We start from the raw sequence: 15351 nt of genomic DNA, 5'->3' as shown, positions 1-15351 counted from the left end.
GGATTCATCGGATTCGAAAATTGCATTGAATGTTGATTGCGAAATTGCTTGTGGTTAAGTATTTGGGGATTTCTTGACTGTAGGGTCAGAGTAATATTATTTTGGGTATCCTGTTTTGCTCGTGATGGTTGTTGTTTTGGGTACTATAAAAAAAACGTCGTATCAGTATTTGAAGATCTTAGATTTTTTTTTTTTTTTCACGTGAATACTCAATGACTGCTAGCACGAATTAATTTACCAAAGTCTCAGTCTTATTAAAATTTCTAAAGACTGGTGATTATTAATTTGGCACTTGGGGCCATTGCTTTAAGCCATTACCTCAACACTCGTGAATATTTACCAACAGGTTTCCATTGAAAATGGGAATTTGAGTACAAATTTCCTGGAGTTGGTCAGCCTGTACACGTTTAAATGCTAGGGCATATGTGGACTATATTTCTTGTATCTTGAATATCCAACTTACACATGGCAATAGGAGAGCGTATGCTTGTTTTTAAGTAATTACGCAACCAGATTAAACTTAATTGGAGTGGGTTCAATAGCTAAATCACCAGGGACACTTGTTGGTATAACACTATTTCCATTTGCAGTACTTCAGTATCGGTTTCTTTGGAAACTTTATTCCTGTTAAGCGTTCCTTTATAATGGTTTAACGAGCATAGTGTTGGTTTAGTCATAGCGTAAAACAATTTTAATACAAACTAGCTTCTCTCAGCTGTGCCCTCTAAAGTGCATCTACAAAAGCTGACCACATCAACGTACAGAATGTTCAGTTAAATATGCAGTGGATACTAAGTTTTGTCCATCTTTAAAACTTGCAGCTTTGTATAGGCTACTAAGTAAAAAACTGGGAATTCGGTACAACGAAATTCTAAGTGTTTAGTAAGGTGGTTTTGGACTCTAATTTCTGTACTTGGATCACAATATGTTCTATTACTATTACAAAAAGCGTGCTACCACCATTAAGAGTACAGTTGAAATAGCAAATTATTTAAGAGTTGACCTTAGAATATTTAGTTATAGTTTATGGATTTTTTTTTTTTAAGCAACCCCTTAACCTTCGATCAGTTTAGTTTAACTTGAACGAATCCCGAAGTCATGTTTGATAACATGGACTGACATACCATACTGGTACTGAATACAATGAATTATTATCTAATAAAATGCAACAAATTATATTTGCCTTTTTTTTCAGATAGTGGCACTTTAGCACTATCTAAATTGTTTCGGAATTTTAGCGTTTACATAACTAAAGCTGTGTAGGAAAATTACAAATTGTTTGTTTTATAACTTAAAAACTAATAAGGTCGTAGAAAATTGAGGTAGATCTAGGGTGCCTGTCCGCGGCGGCCCAGACTATGGCAGTTGCAGTTTTTCTATGCAGTTTTACCTCCTGAACAAGAATTTTAATACTTATTCGGACGACTGTAATTAACTTCCAGGGGCCAGTACTAAACACGGCGAAATACATTGGACGCCCCAGTCCCTAGTGGATGTCGTATTCGCGGTTACGTTTCTTGCAGGGTAATTCTAAAGAATAGTTCTGCACGAACTGCAAGGAACGTAACCGCGGATACGACATCCACTAGGGATTGGGGCGTCCAATGTATTTCGCCGTTTTTAGTACTGACCCCTTAGAGTTAATTACAGTCTTCCGAATAAATATTACTTTAAATTCTTGATCAGTAAGTAAAATAACATACGAAAACTTTCAATTGCCATAGTCTAGGTCACCGCGGATTGCTTCTGTAGAAATACCAAAAAATAAATAAACTCGTATTATCAGTAAATAATTTAGTACATTCCTGTGCATGTGCTAAGAACAGACTTGATTGACCGAATTTGGTCTATTGGCGCACTAATACTTTTAATCCCTTGGAGACTGGTAGTTAGTCTGTTAATGGCTGTAGTGCTGTGTAGTGTGGTATCATAAATTATAAATTTGCCTTTTTCTCTTGGAGTATATCATGAATTTTCCAAATGTATGATCATTCATGTATACCCAGTGTAAGTTCTGGTCTCAATAAGGTCTCGAATTTCGTCAAAATTAAAATGTCACGCAACGGGGACTTATAATCGGCGTTTCCAGACACTTAAGACATTTGTAGATTTTTAAGGATTGCCTACGTTTCCAGGTTTTTCCAGAAATACCAGATTATTCAGATATTCGCAAAAATATATCCAGAAAAATTCTACATAGATATATCATTTGACACACACCACTGTCAACTCGAATTCTCTCTCTCTCTCTCTCTCTCTCTCTCTCTCTCTCTCTTCTCTCTCTCTCTCTCTCTCTCTCTCTCTCAGCTCTGATTACGTGGCTACTGTATGCAATATTTTGAAAATGTTACATTCCACTTGTACCTGGAACTAAATTATCAAAATTTTAGAAAAATTTACCCTAAGGAAGAAATATGAATTTGGTTTGCGATTGCAATAATCCAAGTAATTTTTTTATTTAAAATTGCCACTATTCGTCAGATTTGTGGATCCGTGGCAAAAGTAGACTTTACTTTCATGATTTGTTGTAACATTACTTTTGTGATTTGTTATATGTAACTTGTAGCCGTATTTTCACTTTTGTCTCCGTAAAATAACTCATTCAGAACACATTCAATTGCATAGCAACACGATACTCTAATAAAATAATTGATGGATTTCTTGTTACTTCTGTTTTCTATGTGTTTTAAATGACTTGGACTGCTGCTTAAAGTAACACTGGGAACTTAAAGGCAGCACCGGGCTCCATTTGAGGTCCAGTTAAGGATATCTTAGTTTAACCAGACCACTGAGCTGATTAACAGCTCTCCTAGGGCTGGCCCGAAGGATTAGGAATTTTCACGTGGCTAGGAACCAATTGGTTACCTAGCAACGGGACCTACAGCTTATTGTGGGATCCAAACATTAATTATGGTCTGATTTGTATTTAGCGTAACGTGATTATAATACTTGTAATGTCATTCAGGATTTTGAACATTTCCATTAACTATTCACTATACCACCAAGAGAGAGAGAGAAAGAGAGAGATTGTATGTAAACAGTCTTTATATAACTATTTTTGTTAAAATAAGATTTTTATCCAAAGTAAATACAAGCTTATATGTGCTAAAATCTCCAGCAGACCAACGGATCATCCGATATAATTTTTTTTCTTTCTTCTTTAGTCTGTACAACCATGTTGAATTTAAAGACTTTATGAATGGCGAAACGATACATAGATGTGGGTGGGGTATCTGTGCTAGCGTAGTAATACTACTGTAGCAGTAGTGCCGCAAAATTAGTAATAGCAGCAATATACATGAATTAAACGTTTAGGACAACTGCTGGGATCCCCAAGGATCATTTAGCACTTCTTACAACTACTCGAGAAATTAATTTCAGATCACCAGAAACAAATTTTCTCTATCGAACTTGGAACTACCGAATCGGTTGGCGAGCACGTAAGCCACTCGTCCAATGAGGAGCTAGTAGAAGTTCAGTGCATAATTAAATTTTATGCTCTGAAGACAACCTTAGTATATGTCAATCGTTCCCGAAATCTATTTCCACTACTGACTATGGTGCGAATAAATCACCGATGAAATGTATCTGTGTGTGTTGTCATAGTACGGTAAACTTGATCAAATAGTTGTTGATTAGTTAGACAGATCACAAAATATTCTATAACGTGTTAAGGGATCAAATAATTATAGTTTTATAGTTAAAAAGAAAAAATTGCTCCATACTCATGCACAAGGTCTTTAGGTATATTCTTGTACGACTAAGGCAAGGCAGTTCTATTAATCTGTTTGCTTTTGCTGTGTACTGTATTCGTGAGTAGAACCGTTGTTATTGTTGTCAACAACTTTAAGGGAATAATTAGCGGTATAAATTACCAATGATGGAAGCAGGCTTTTTATAAACGGTTATTACTGTAATTTGGGCTAACCGTTTTGCTTTTATTATTTAGAGCTCTGCGTGGTGTGTCGGGTTTTGTGAAAACAAAAATTCACGTAAATCAAAAACTTCAGTAGTTCTCATAGTATGGACAAATGATATCTTGACATGGAAGTTCTTGAGGTTTTTGAGTCCTACTGTAATCTTGATTGTATTTAAATTATTCATGATTAAGTTAATTTTTTAATAACCAAAAATCTTTGAAGTTAATGTGGCTTAGAGATAAATTTAAAAGTCAATTAAATGTAATTGTCTGATCAGTTTATTTTAAGATGGTATTTCACACACTTGTAACTTCAAACGCATGGAATAACTTTCTGTAGCATATTAACCGGCTCTGAGTGAACGTAATTTTCAAATTACGTGCCTCAAACCTGTGCGATTTTCAAATCCATTCATGGTTTTATGTGGCTTCCATTTTTTAAAAGGTTCTTCCTTATCCTGGAGGTTCGATCACTAGTGGAAGCTTATTTTGATGAAACTTAAAAAATGATTAGAATCATATAAAGACAAATTTTTGACATACTATGCACAAAAAAGGGTGTCGGTAAAATGAAAGGAGCAATTTTTGCTTGATATAATTTAAGTTGATACTGTAAGTGAAAATCAGCTCATTCAGGAATAGTTTGTGGTATAGGATAGGAAAGACAGGTAAATGGGATACTGTTCTATTAAAATGTGGAAAGGGCAAGGCAAGATAATTGAAAATAAACATATTGGAACAAATTAGTGTTCCCATTTCTCACCACTTGCAGCCCATTGAGCATTTCCGCTGGAATAGTGTTTTGCTTGGGGTGTAACTTGTTCCACACTACGTTGAAATAATACATATCTGATTGGACATGAAATTAGTAAATATCTGATTGGACATGGAAGTTGATATCTGATTGGACATTTCTAAGAGTTTGTGCCTCAATGTTGCAGTTTTAATGTTATAAAACTTTTGTTCTATTCCAGGTTGAATAGGTGAGTTCCGGATCAAATTTCTTATATAACACTGAACAAATGGAGCTTGCTTCTGAGGGCAAAACTGTTAGACCAACGTCAGGGAAAAGACGTTCTGGAACTGATGGATTCCTGACAAATATAGAAGGAATGAAGCTTTTTAAAGGTAAGAGATTTGAAGGAATGTATCTATTTGACAGTTAAACTTAAGGACCATGACCACTGGGTTCAATTTTAGATTTGAAAAATGTGACAATCTTTGAATTACTTACTGTTGTACTGTATTATTTTCTTTCTGGGGATAAGACTGCATTTATGTCCCTTTTTGTATTTTTGAGTAATTTTTATATTTGTGAGAATATGGCTGCATTTTTAATTTTATATTTTTGGGAATAAGACTGCATTTGAGTCATTTTTATATTTGAGAATAATGCTGCGTTTGTCTTTTTATATTTTTGCGAACACGATTGCTTTTATGTCCCTTTTTATATTTTTGGAATAAGACTGCATTTGAGTAATTTGTTTTTTGGGAACAACGCTTCATTTATGTACCTTTTTATATTTTTGGAATAAGACTGCATTTGAGTCATTTGTTTTTTTTGGGAACAAGGCTTCATTTATGTACCTTTTTTATATTTTGGGAATAAGACTGCATTTGAGTCATTTGTTATTTGGGAACAACGCTTCATTTATGTACCTTTTTATATTTTTGGAACAAGACTGCATTTGAGTCATTTGTTTTTTGAGAACAACGCTTCATTTATGTACCTTTTTATATTTTTGGGAAGAAGACCGCATTTGTGCCTTTTATATTTTATATTGAATGTTCAATTAACAAATCTTGAAGATTAAATTGCTGCAAATAAGCGTTCATTTTTCAGGTCCAAACTAGTGAACACCAGCTGACAAAAGTCATGAATAACTTCAGTTGAACTTGTACTCCAGTTGGCGAATTCCTGATTGCCGATAAAATCCTGGATAACCACAGTAAGAATTCAGTTCTAACTAAAGGATTCCTGCTGTTAGAAAAAATATAACGAGATAAAATTACATTTATATTTTTGAGTAGTGATATGACTACAAATTATTCAACCCTGGAAAAATATTTTCACTCTGCTGTAAGCATATACTGTTCTTAAAAAAAAAATAAATAGGAATTGGTTTTAAACTGGCCCGGCCCCCTCTTTATTTTTTTTACTATTTTAATATATGGACTACCATTTTTAGTACTATTGAGTTCTAGCCTATATATGGATATTGTTACAAGAATCCTAAATTCTTAAATCACCAAGACATTTACAGGGAGTCGTCAAAAATAGATATTAATTTAGTTAGTGTCAAAATGTATCCGTTAAAGTTAGTTTTTATTTTTATTTTTTTATTTAGGATCACCATGGAGAGTTCTTCGTTGGATACAAAATCAGTGAGATATCGAGTGACAAGCCGTAGCTTTATCACTTATCCCTCGACAACTGCTGCCTGTTTGAAGTCTGAAAAAGCGAACTTTTAACAGAAATCATAGAGCTCCTTATATGGTATCACATAGTTTCATTCCTCAAAGGAGGAGCAAACGGTCACAGGCCAACCCATGTGGCGCTGTGGGAATAGTCAGACCGGCAGGATTTATTGTTTGAAAAGTAGAGGTTGACTCGGGAAACCATTATAATTATATTAATATTCTGTTTTGCTAAGAAAATCCCACATTGTGTTAGGGAATTTGTGATGCCACTTGTCACAATACTATGGTACAGCATTTTAAGGTGGCTACCCTAAGGTCTAGGAAAATGGGTGAATATCTTGGTGTTTACATAGTAATGCATTCAGACTTGACAAATCCAGTACTAATTTAAATATTAATCCCAAATATGGCCAATAATTAGATTTTTTTTTTTTCAAACCATAATTTCCAAACTCAACCCCCCTCCCCCTATCTTCCACTGGGCCATTATGGACTAGCAAAAACTTTTTTTTTCTAACAAGTTTTATATTGATGTCTGCCAAGTTAACAAATTTTTTGAAATGAGCACTTTTTCCTATTTCTGCCACTTTTGTCAATGTAGCCTTCAGCATATAAATTCGGAGTATGTCATTTAAAATGATCAAATATAGTTTTTGAGTTCTCGGATAACGTTTTACTAGTTAGAGATTCAATCTTCATAAAAGAATGCGTAAAATATATCGTCAGCCATACGACGAAACAGAATTCCTTTTAGAATCTGAAAATATTTTTTTTTTTTTTTTATGCAAATGAGCAATATCACTTACTTTGGATATGTATTCAGAAAATTGAGAGAGCACTGCGAAATCATTGTTTTAAAGCCTTATTCTTACAGAGGTTAGAATTGGTAATTCAATATAAATTCCTGTCTTCAGTGTGTATTTGTTTACTTAGCATTAATTTCGACAAATATTTTAACTGATATCAAACTATTCAGAAATCATTGGATTTTCGAATTGAGCTTACTGATTTAAAACTAGTGAATAAGGACTGAAAGATTATTTACTCTTTTTTAATGTAAAAATCATGACGGTAGCCAGAGATAAATCATGCCAATGTAATTGAAAAATCTTTAATTAATTTGCTCTCTAAATCTGTCTAGACTGGTCAGTTAGATTAACTTGGAATTTTTGATAATTCAGATCTATCCATAGTTTCTCACAAATTGTCTGGAATGTCAAAATTTTGAGATTTTTATTTTTATTTCATAAGCAATTGGATATTTCATAAGCAATTGGGTATATCTTAAAATCTAAAACATCCATTACTCTGACAATTAGTTAAAAAGTTATACTGATCTGTCAAGTTATCTTGCTCTCGGATTCCTGTTCAGTCAGTACTTAAAATATGAAAAATAGGAATCAGTATTTGATAGTTCATTCCTTTTAATTGCAGTATGTTAAATTGGAGTACGCATACAATTTTATTTTTTCCATTATGAAGGTTTTTTAACTTTTATTTATTATTTTTATTTTTTTAAATTTATTTATTTATTTTTTTTTTGAAAGGAGACTCCGTTCCTTTAATTCTACTTGTTTTGAACCTCTTGCTGCCTTAATTAATTTTTACATTCAGTTTTGTGCTTATTAAGAATTTCATCTGGAACATTAGAAGTATAAAGGAAATAAAAGCAGCAGCTTTGTACAGTTCAAGGTATTGATTAGATAATTACTTTTTTTTTTTTATGAATGACTTATTTTTTGAAAAATCATATTGCGGGAAGAGCTGGAGTATTTTCATAATAGATAATTTCAACCCTTAATTTTTCTTGGAAAACCTGGTTAATTTGAATGTCGGAGAAAGTTTTGTCCTTTAATTTTATTTCGGAAACCAACAATTTTCAATAAAGAAAAAAAGCGATTGTCAAGTTTTAAAAATTATGTAAGCCAGTAAGAATTAAATTTAACCCTTGTAATTTACTTCAATTCGGTAACATTTCCTTGAAATGCTTACTCTCCAAATCTTGAAAGGCTCTTGACTACAGCTATTATCTAAGAAGAAGCTGTTTTGTGTATCGTTCTTATAAATTTTGCCTAATTGCTAAGAGCAAAACTAAATATTGCCAATATTTTTCGTATAGCTCTCACTGCAATTTTTAACATTCATAAAAAAAAAACCCTGCCTGTAGCCAAATATTCGTATCGTCCACACGGACATTGTTTTCGATGTTGGATCAAATTTTGCTCTTTTAGCACTTATTTAGCTATTAAACTTGATAAGGAGAGCAGTAGACCTAACTGTTAATGTAAAGAAAATTAATGGTATTCTACCAAAGTAGTGGTGTTCCAGTCGTGCTCTAGGTCTGAGCACTGAGTTTTGTAACTTGAATTTCCAGATAGTTTGCATGAATTCTTAGTTTCTTCGAAGTGCGTTTTCCCAGCATGCGAGGCTTCATCGTTACATCCAAGGTTGTGTGTAATACCCGCTCTACATGTCAGTTAAAAGATATCACTGATAAAGCTTAATGTTGTCTTTTGGTTCTTGCGTATAAAAGTTTATCTTTTACTTGTGTTGATAATGTTATTTTGCATGATGAATGGGAAATACACTTGTACCTACTTCAAATTCATTCCGTGTAGAATTAAAACTGGAAATTGTGTCTGTTTAATCGATTAGTAAAGACATTCTGGACTTATTAGGCTTTAAATTATTCAGCCATTTCTCTGTTAAAGCATTTACAATGAAATACCTTGAAATGTACTGTCATCTGATCAGTTTTCCTTCTCATTTCTTACTAATAATTTGTCTGCTAATTCTTCCAATGGATTTAGTCAGATGGTCATACTTACATATGCTCCGGATGTAATTCGTCTTATACTTAATAGGATATTTTTCAATGAAAATCATGTTTTACTGTTATTATTAATGATTTTATTGTTACTGTGGTATTGTGTACCTTTCTGTAATATTTTTGTTTTTAAATAGTTAATGAGAACTTCTGTTAATGATAGTTTTACATGTTCTTATTATGCCTCTTGAGAGAATTTCCTAATACTGACCAATGGTTACTGAATTCGGTTTTATTTTTTTCGGGATTTCAAATTTAATGAAAATCAAGAATGATCTCTCCTGAATCCTTCAGTTACGTTGAGACAGTGTAGGTTTGTACAAAAAATATTGGTTGAATTCTAAAAAACTGCTCTCTCAACTTCGTCTTATTGCCATCAGATTAACTTAAATCCATTTAACAGTTTCATTAGCGAGTTTCTGTCTTTGATAAGCTTTATTTCATGCCATTGGAAGTCAAGGGCTAAATGATAAGCTAAATTAGACTTAAATTTAGATTACATTTATTCAAATATTTTTATTCAAATATGTTAAAAGGAAGATTTCTTTTTAAATGTTTGTTACGATGTTTATAACAGAAGTCTCATATATTTGCTTGTGCAAATCCTGGAAATATTACAAAAGCTGGAAAGATTACAATAAAGAAAAAACAGAGTCAATGCTACAGCGACTCGGGGAGGCGAGCGAGTGTTCTCAGCATATACGTAAGGTAACCAGCAGGTGTCACAGTCCTTTTCAGAAAAGTGCTCTTACTCAGTCATGAAAAGAAGAGTTTCAAGTTAGATATCAGATTACTCAGTGAAGGAAGGAACCCATCTCAGCCCTGTGGTTTTCCTCTCAAATAGTGTAGTTAGTCCTGCCAATGTTCTGGAACTCTTTTCTTTTTCTACTTATGATATTCAACGAAAGAATTATCTTGAGGTCAAGTACTTGCTAGCCGCAAAATGAGAGGGTTGTCAGTAGCCGCAATATTTTGATTTAATGTATTTCTTCATTGACTCAAGGAGCTTGGTGTTATGCAAATCTTCAAATGGCATACTTTCATCTGTATTTTGTCCAGCTACTGCGCAACTAGGTATGTTATAATGCCAAGAATAGTAAAACGTAAAGCGGTTTCAACTTAAAACGATGCTGGTAATTTCGAAAATTTTGAAGGTTTAACATTGGTAATATGAATTTCAATTTTTTTTCTGGATTTTGCAAAGGGGTTATTTCACTTCATTTTCAATGGTAATTGATAATCGACTATGAGTATATGCTGCTGCCAGATGTATTTAAACGAAATAAACCCCCTTCCCCTTTTTTCATAAGATTGGTCATCCTTCAAGTCGGCCTCAAAATCTTGCTTTATGGTATTTTTCGTTGCAAATTATGGTCAGTGGGCCAACTGAAAAGAGGGTACCCGCTTGCGGTGTAAATACCACTTTTTGCCTTCAGATTTCTTTTCATTCTTTGTAGAAGACATAAAGTAGGGATAAAACACCACGAAAGCCAGCACCAGATATTTTGTTTGAGGAACCCTTCGATTGCATTCTGTATATTGTGGTAGGTTACGGAATAGTTTGTCTTTACATAAGAAAATTCAATGTTCAGGTTAAAACTTTCATCAGTTTGATATTGTTTTAGCTAAAAATTTGACGATTTATTGTACTATAATCAATCTTTAGGTATTCAGATTGGGAGAGTCAAAGGAAGGTATATAACTTTAGGTAGAGATCTTCAATAATTCTAACAGACCAGTTCTTGATTTAATGCGCATGCAGTCAAAATTGCATAGCAACAGTTTTTGTGAAGGAACTCCCAGAAAAGTCTGTGGAAATTTTTATCTATAAATGCTTGGGCACTTATGATTACATTTCTAGCGTCCTCATTACTTGACATTTGGTGCTTATTGTATCAGTGTTTTCTCAAAAATCTCACTAGGGTGAAGTCCTATAGCAGTAGTGATTTAAATTTGCCTCAAATATAGTGTGGCTTAGGTGTCGAATTTCGCTGGAAGCATTAGGTGAAACTACGGCACATCTTACCTTTGAGTGCGCTTTCACCCATATGCTTCCTTGCTGATGCACAGTCCTGTTCAAGTGCAGGATTGTCATCAGTTTATCATTTTTATTTCATTTCTCACTTTTCCATCTAGCCATGCTTTCATTTCAGCGCTGAATGATCTTATAGGTCCCAGCCCTAAATTCCATAATCCATCCATCCATCCATCCCATATGCTTCCTTTCACTCTACCTCCTTTCACTCTACCTCCTTTCACTCTACCTCTTCATATTCTTTCTTCCATGTTACTGTTCACCCTCATCTAAATTGATTCACACTGATACTGCTAGGTTTTTTTCCTCCTGTTACACCTTTCAAACCTTTTACTGTAGATTTCTGTTTCAGCGCTGAATGACATCATAGGTCCCAGTCCTTGGTGTTTGGCTTAAATTTTACATTCAATTCAATTCACCCTATCCTGTTTCTTAATGCAAGATGGCGGAGTTTCTAGAAAGTCTGGTTAATTTCATCTTTTCTTATAGGTCGGTCGACATGGTCTCGAGGTAGACTTGTTTCTTTTGTGAATTTTTTTTTTTTTTAAGCCTTCAGCTAGGCACTTTAATTCAAATTTTTAGTGGGGGTCTCTAAAGTTTGGAAAGCACGAATTCTTATTTTGGTATTTTGGTTAACCTAGTCTGTTTAAACTTAGAGGTGTGTGCATTTAAATATTCTTGGTTACTTGTGACTGGTTGTAAGTGTATGCAAAATCTTGAAGACCTTAAGATTCTGGAATTTTAATGTTCCCGTATGTATGGTTCCGCTTAATAGAAACTTAAGAGCTTTGGCAAAGAACTGCTATTTAGAATGCTCATGAAGCTTGTTAATGTGAGAAAATGGTTTCACAATGGCGCATTTAATTTTGGTGTCTGGCTGAGGATGAATTACTCATATAACCATCTTAGAAATGAGTGGTCGTCTCTCTCTCTCTCTCTCTCTCTCTCTCTCTCTCTCTCTCTCTTTAATTTTTATTTAAGTTGCATGAATGAATTTCAAACAGGATTTTATATCTGAGCTGGAGTTTAATAGTACCTAGAGGATTTTTCTTTTGGGTTCAAAATATTAAGCAATTTTTTGGCTGATAATCCGCTGAAACATCCAAACTGATGCATTATTTATTCTTCAATAGATTACATCAGGAAAACTGGTTTTAAAGTTCTGTTCTGTTTCAAATAAAAGTTAACATTTCCATTTGTTTTAATCTGTGGGAGCTTGTTTTGCCATTAGTCATTCTACCTTGGATAATGTGTTCATTCTTTAAAAAACTGGTTACATGTTTTCCAGTGCTTTGTTACGCGTGTCTTAGAAACTGAAATTTGAACTAAACCTTACCCAAGTGTCCAAGTATATTATTATGCAGTATAAATAACCTCACGAAAACAGTGCTATAGCCCTCATGCTGCCAGTAGTGGAAGGGGCATTCAAGGGCATTAAAATAATACCCAGGTAGTGAAAGCTAATAAAATTTTACTAAAATCATGTAAAATTTGATTAAATAGAAAGATATAAGTAATCCCCAGCTTTACCATCTAATGAATAACATTGGGCTGCGTGTAAAGCCCCGTCCACACGACTGGCAAATGCCCGGAAGGCAGACACTGTTCCCAATTCTCTGTGGTATGAGGTGAAGTGACGAAGCTATACTGGTAAAATAAAATGTCAGGTTAAAGCAGATCATCTTAATCTTCAGGTCAGTGTGTTCTGTACACAACACTTTCCCCTTCCATTTTGTTCTTAGCTTTCCAAAACTGATGGAGAATCTTGGTTGGGATTGACGAAATATAGTAAATGTAGTCATTAATTAGGATGTTGTATGGAAAATGCGTATAGTAATGTCTGTTAATGTACATCATCCAATGAACAAGCAGAGAAGCTATATACTTGTAACTTGACAAAACTGGAAAATAATGAAATCCGGATAATTCCGTTACTTAATGATAAACACACTTACATGCCTATGTGTGTGTTTTGCACACATGTATGCATGTGTGTGTTTTTCTGTATGTATGTATGTGTACTATTTGTTCACATGTATAAGGTCAGGGGAGTTACTGTAACCCTTCTTTTGGAGAAATTATTGACATGGATTAACCAAACCTTTAGCCTTGACACGGAATCCAGAAGCCATCAATGTGTTTTTTACATTTTTCGATGTTACGTAATGTAGAAATATTGAGTGACAGATGACAAACGATTTTGACACGTTCAGGGATGCAAGTGTGCTGGTAACTCTGCTTTTGTTATCTCTCTCTCTCTCTCTCTCTCTCTCTCTCTCTCTCTCTCTCTCTCCTCCTTCCTTCAGGTAGAAGCTTGTACATGAAGTGTAAGAAGTAAAACCAGATTACAAACAGTTGCTAATGGTTGCGTGAACTCTTGATTATATTCCTGATCATTTTTTTCATTACCAGACGTTTGAAGCAAATGTTTAATTGGGCTGTTTGATCTGGTAACACTGTTTCAAAGCGAGAGAATTCCGGGCAAATCAGAGTGCCTGCCGGGCATTTGCCCGTCGTGTGGACGGGGCTTTAGGCTTGATTTTTACAAGGTAGATAATAGGTAATCATTTATTAGGCGAGAATGAATCAAAGAATTAAGTGGATTATATTTGATACCTTGAGTTTATATAGCAACCATTTTTTTAACCCACTATTACTTTCTCCATTCTGCTTTCCGGTTTCTGCTGATCTTGTGGTTTTTTCATCATTCGAATTACTGTATCGAACGGCTTATAAAAATAAAGATTTTTTTGTAACCTGAATGCTTGATGAATATTCCAAAACCTAAAGTTGCCTTCAAAACGTGCAGATTGTCTGTGAACACCGTTATGACGAAAAGTAATGAATTTGAAGTGATAATAGAACAGTCATTTTCGACTGTGATCTGAAACTCCTAAATGTATGCGATTTACCGATGTGAAATTAAGTTCTAAGTTTGTTGACGCGATAGATAAGGGCCTTACTGAAGTTTATCTTGATTTAGTACCTAATAACCGGCGTTTATTTACGATCCTATTCGGGGAGGTCACTTTCGAAGTACTTTTCAAATATAAATTTACATAAATTTAGCTTTAAACGTTAAGAATATTTAAATTCTTTGACATTCCAACTTGTCGCAACCTTCCCAAACTCTCTGTAGCAACACTTGCCATGAAATATTGTTTTTGCTAAAGTTATTCCAAAATATTTGCATAAATGAGGTTGATGAATCTTGCCTGAAGACCTTAACGTCATCTGTGCTTCTATGATTTGGAATTTTTATTAATTTCTCTTTTTTTTCTTTTTCTTCTTCTTCGTCTTCGTCTTCTTCTTCTTCTTCTTCTCCTCCCCAGCCCTCCCTCCCTTCTCTCCCTTCCTCCTCCCCAGGACAAAAAAGTCAGAAGATTTGCATACCTCAACGTCTACTCTATAGGGGCGTCAGCCAAGTTTGTTTTAAAAGCTAAAAACTTCGTGCACAATGCTCATAGTAGTAGTAAACTACAATTCGTACTTTTCTTCGCTATGAGAAAAATGGCCTATATATTTTGGATAACTTAATTTGAGCAGACTTTGATAGCATGACATCAAAGGAAATTGTAAATATTACGACTGCTGGCAACTCATGTTTGCAAGTGACCTAGTAGTGTATAATTCTCAAGGAAATTCCTTCTTGAATACCACAAATAGAAAATAGGTTAGTTCTTAAGTATTGGCAGGACTAACTCGGATATTTGTGAGGCAAAATCACAAGGCTGTGATAAATCCTTTCTTTTCTGAACAAATATACAACTCGAAACTCTTGCTCCAGAGAGAGTCGAGAGACTTTTCTGAAATGGGTGGTGGCACCTGTCTAGTTACCTTAATGCTGAGAAAACTCGCTCATCTACACGAGTCGTCGTAGTGTTAGACTCCGAAAAAAAAAATTTAATGATGAATTTTTGTCTAATTAAAACAGTAACTTACCACACCCATTTGATATTTTAAAAATTTAAAAGTGCGTCCGGAAGTTATTTAAAAAAAAATTCCATTACTTATATTACATGAATTTTTAGGGTACAAATTTTATGAGATTCAAGCATCAACTTCCCAAAGAAGCTACTACCAAAAACATCAGTGACAAAACCATAAGCAGATAAAAGTTCTCCACCCACATATAAATAATTTAAAAAC

At 34.1% G+C, this 15351-nt stretch overlaps 1 long non-coding RNA gene across 1 annotated transcript in view; it reads left to right on the top strand.

The window, feature by feature from the left end:
* LOC135207153 (uncharacterized) overlaps nucleotides 1–7788 on the top strand; it is an 8679-nt gene extending 891 nt beyond the window's left edge. Inside the window, exons 2-4 of the long non-coding RNA XR_010312898.1 lie at nucleotides 4894–5047; nucleotides 5763–5868; nucleotides 6268–7788. This is a non-coding gene — a long non-coding RNA (uncharacterized LOC135207153). The remainder of the gene's footprint in view (nucleotides 1–4893; nucleotides 5048–5762; nucleotides 5869–6267) is intronic.
* Nucleotides 7789–15351: the final 7563 nt, after the last annotated feature.

This window comes from Macrobrachium nipponense, chromosome 32, assembly GCF_015104395.2.
Source record: "Macrobrachium nipponense isolate FS-2020 chromosome 32, ASM1510439v2, whole genome shotgun sequence".
NCBI classification, from domain to species: Eukaryota; Metazoa; Arthropoda; class Malacostraca; order Decapoda; family Palaemonidae; genus Macrobrachium; species Macrobrachium nipponense.
This window is presented reverse-complemented; position numbering and strand designations above follow the sequence as displayed.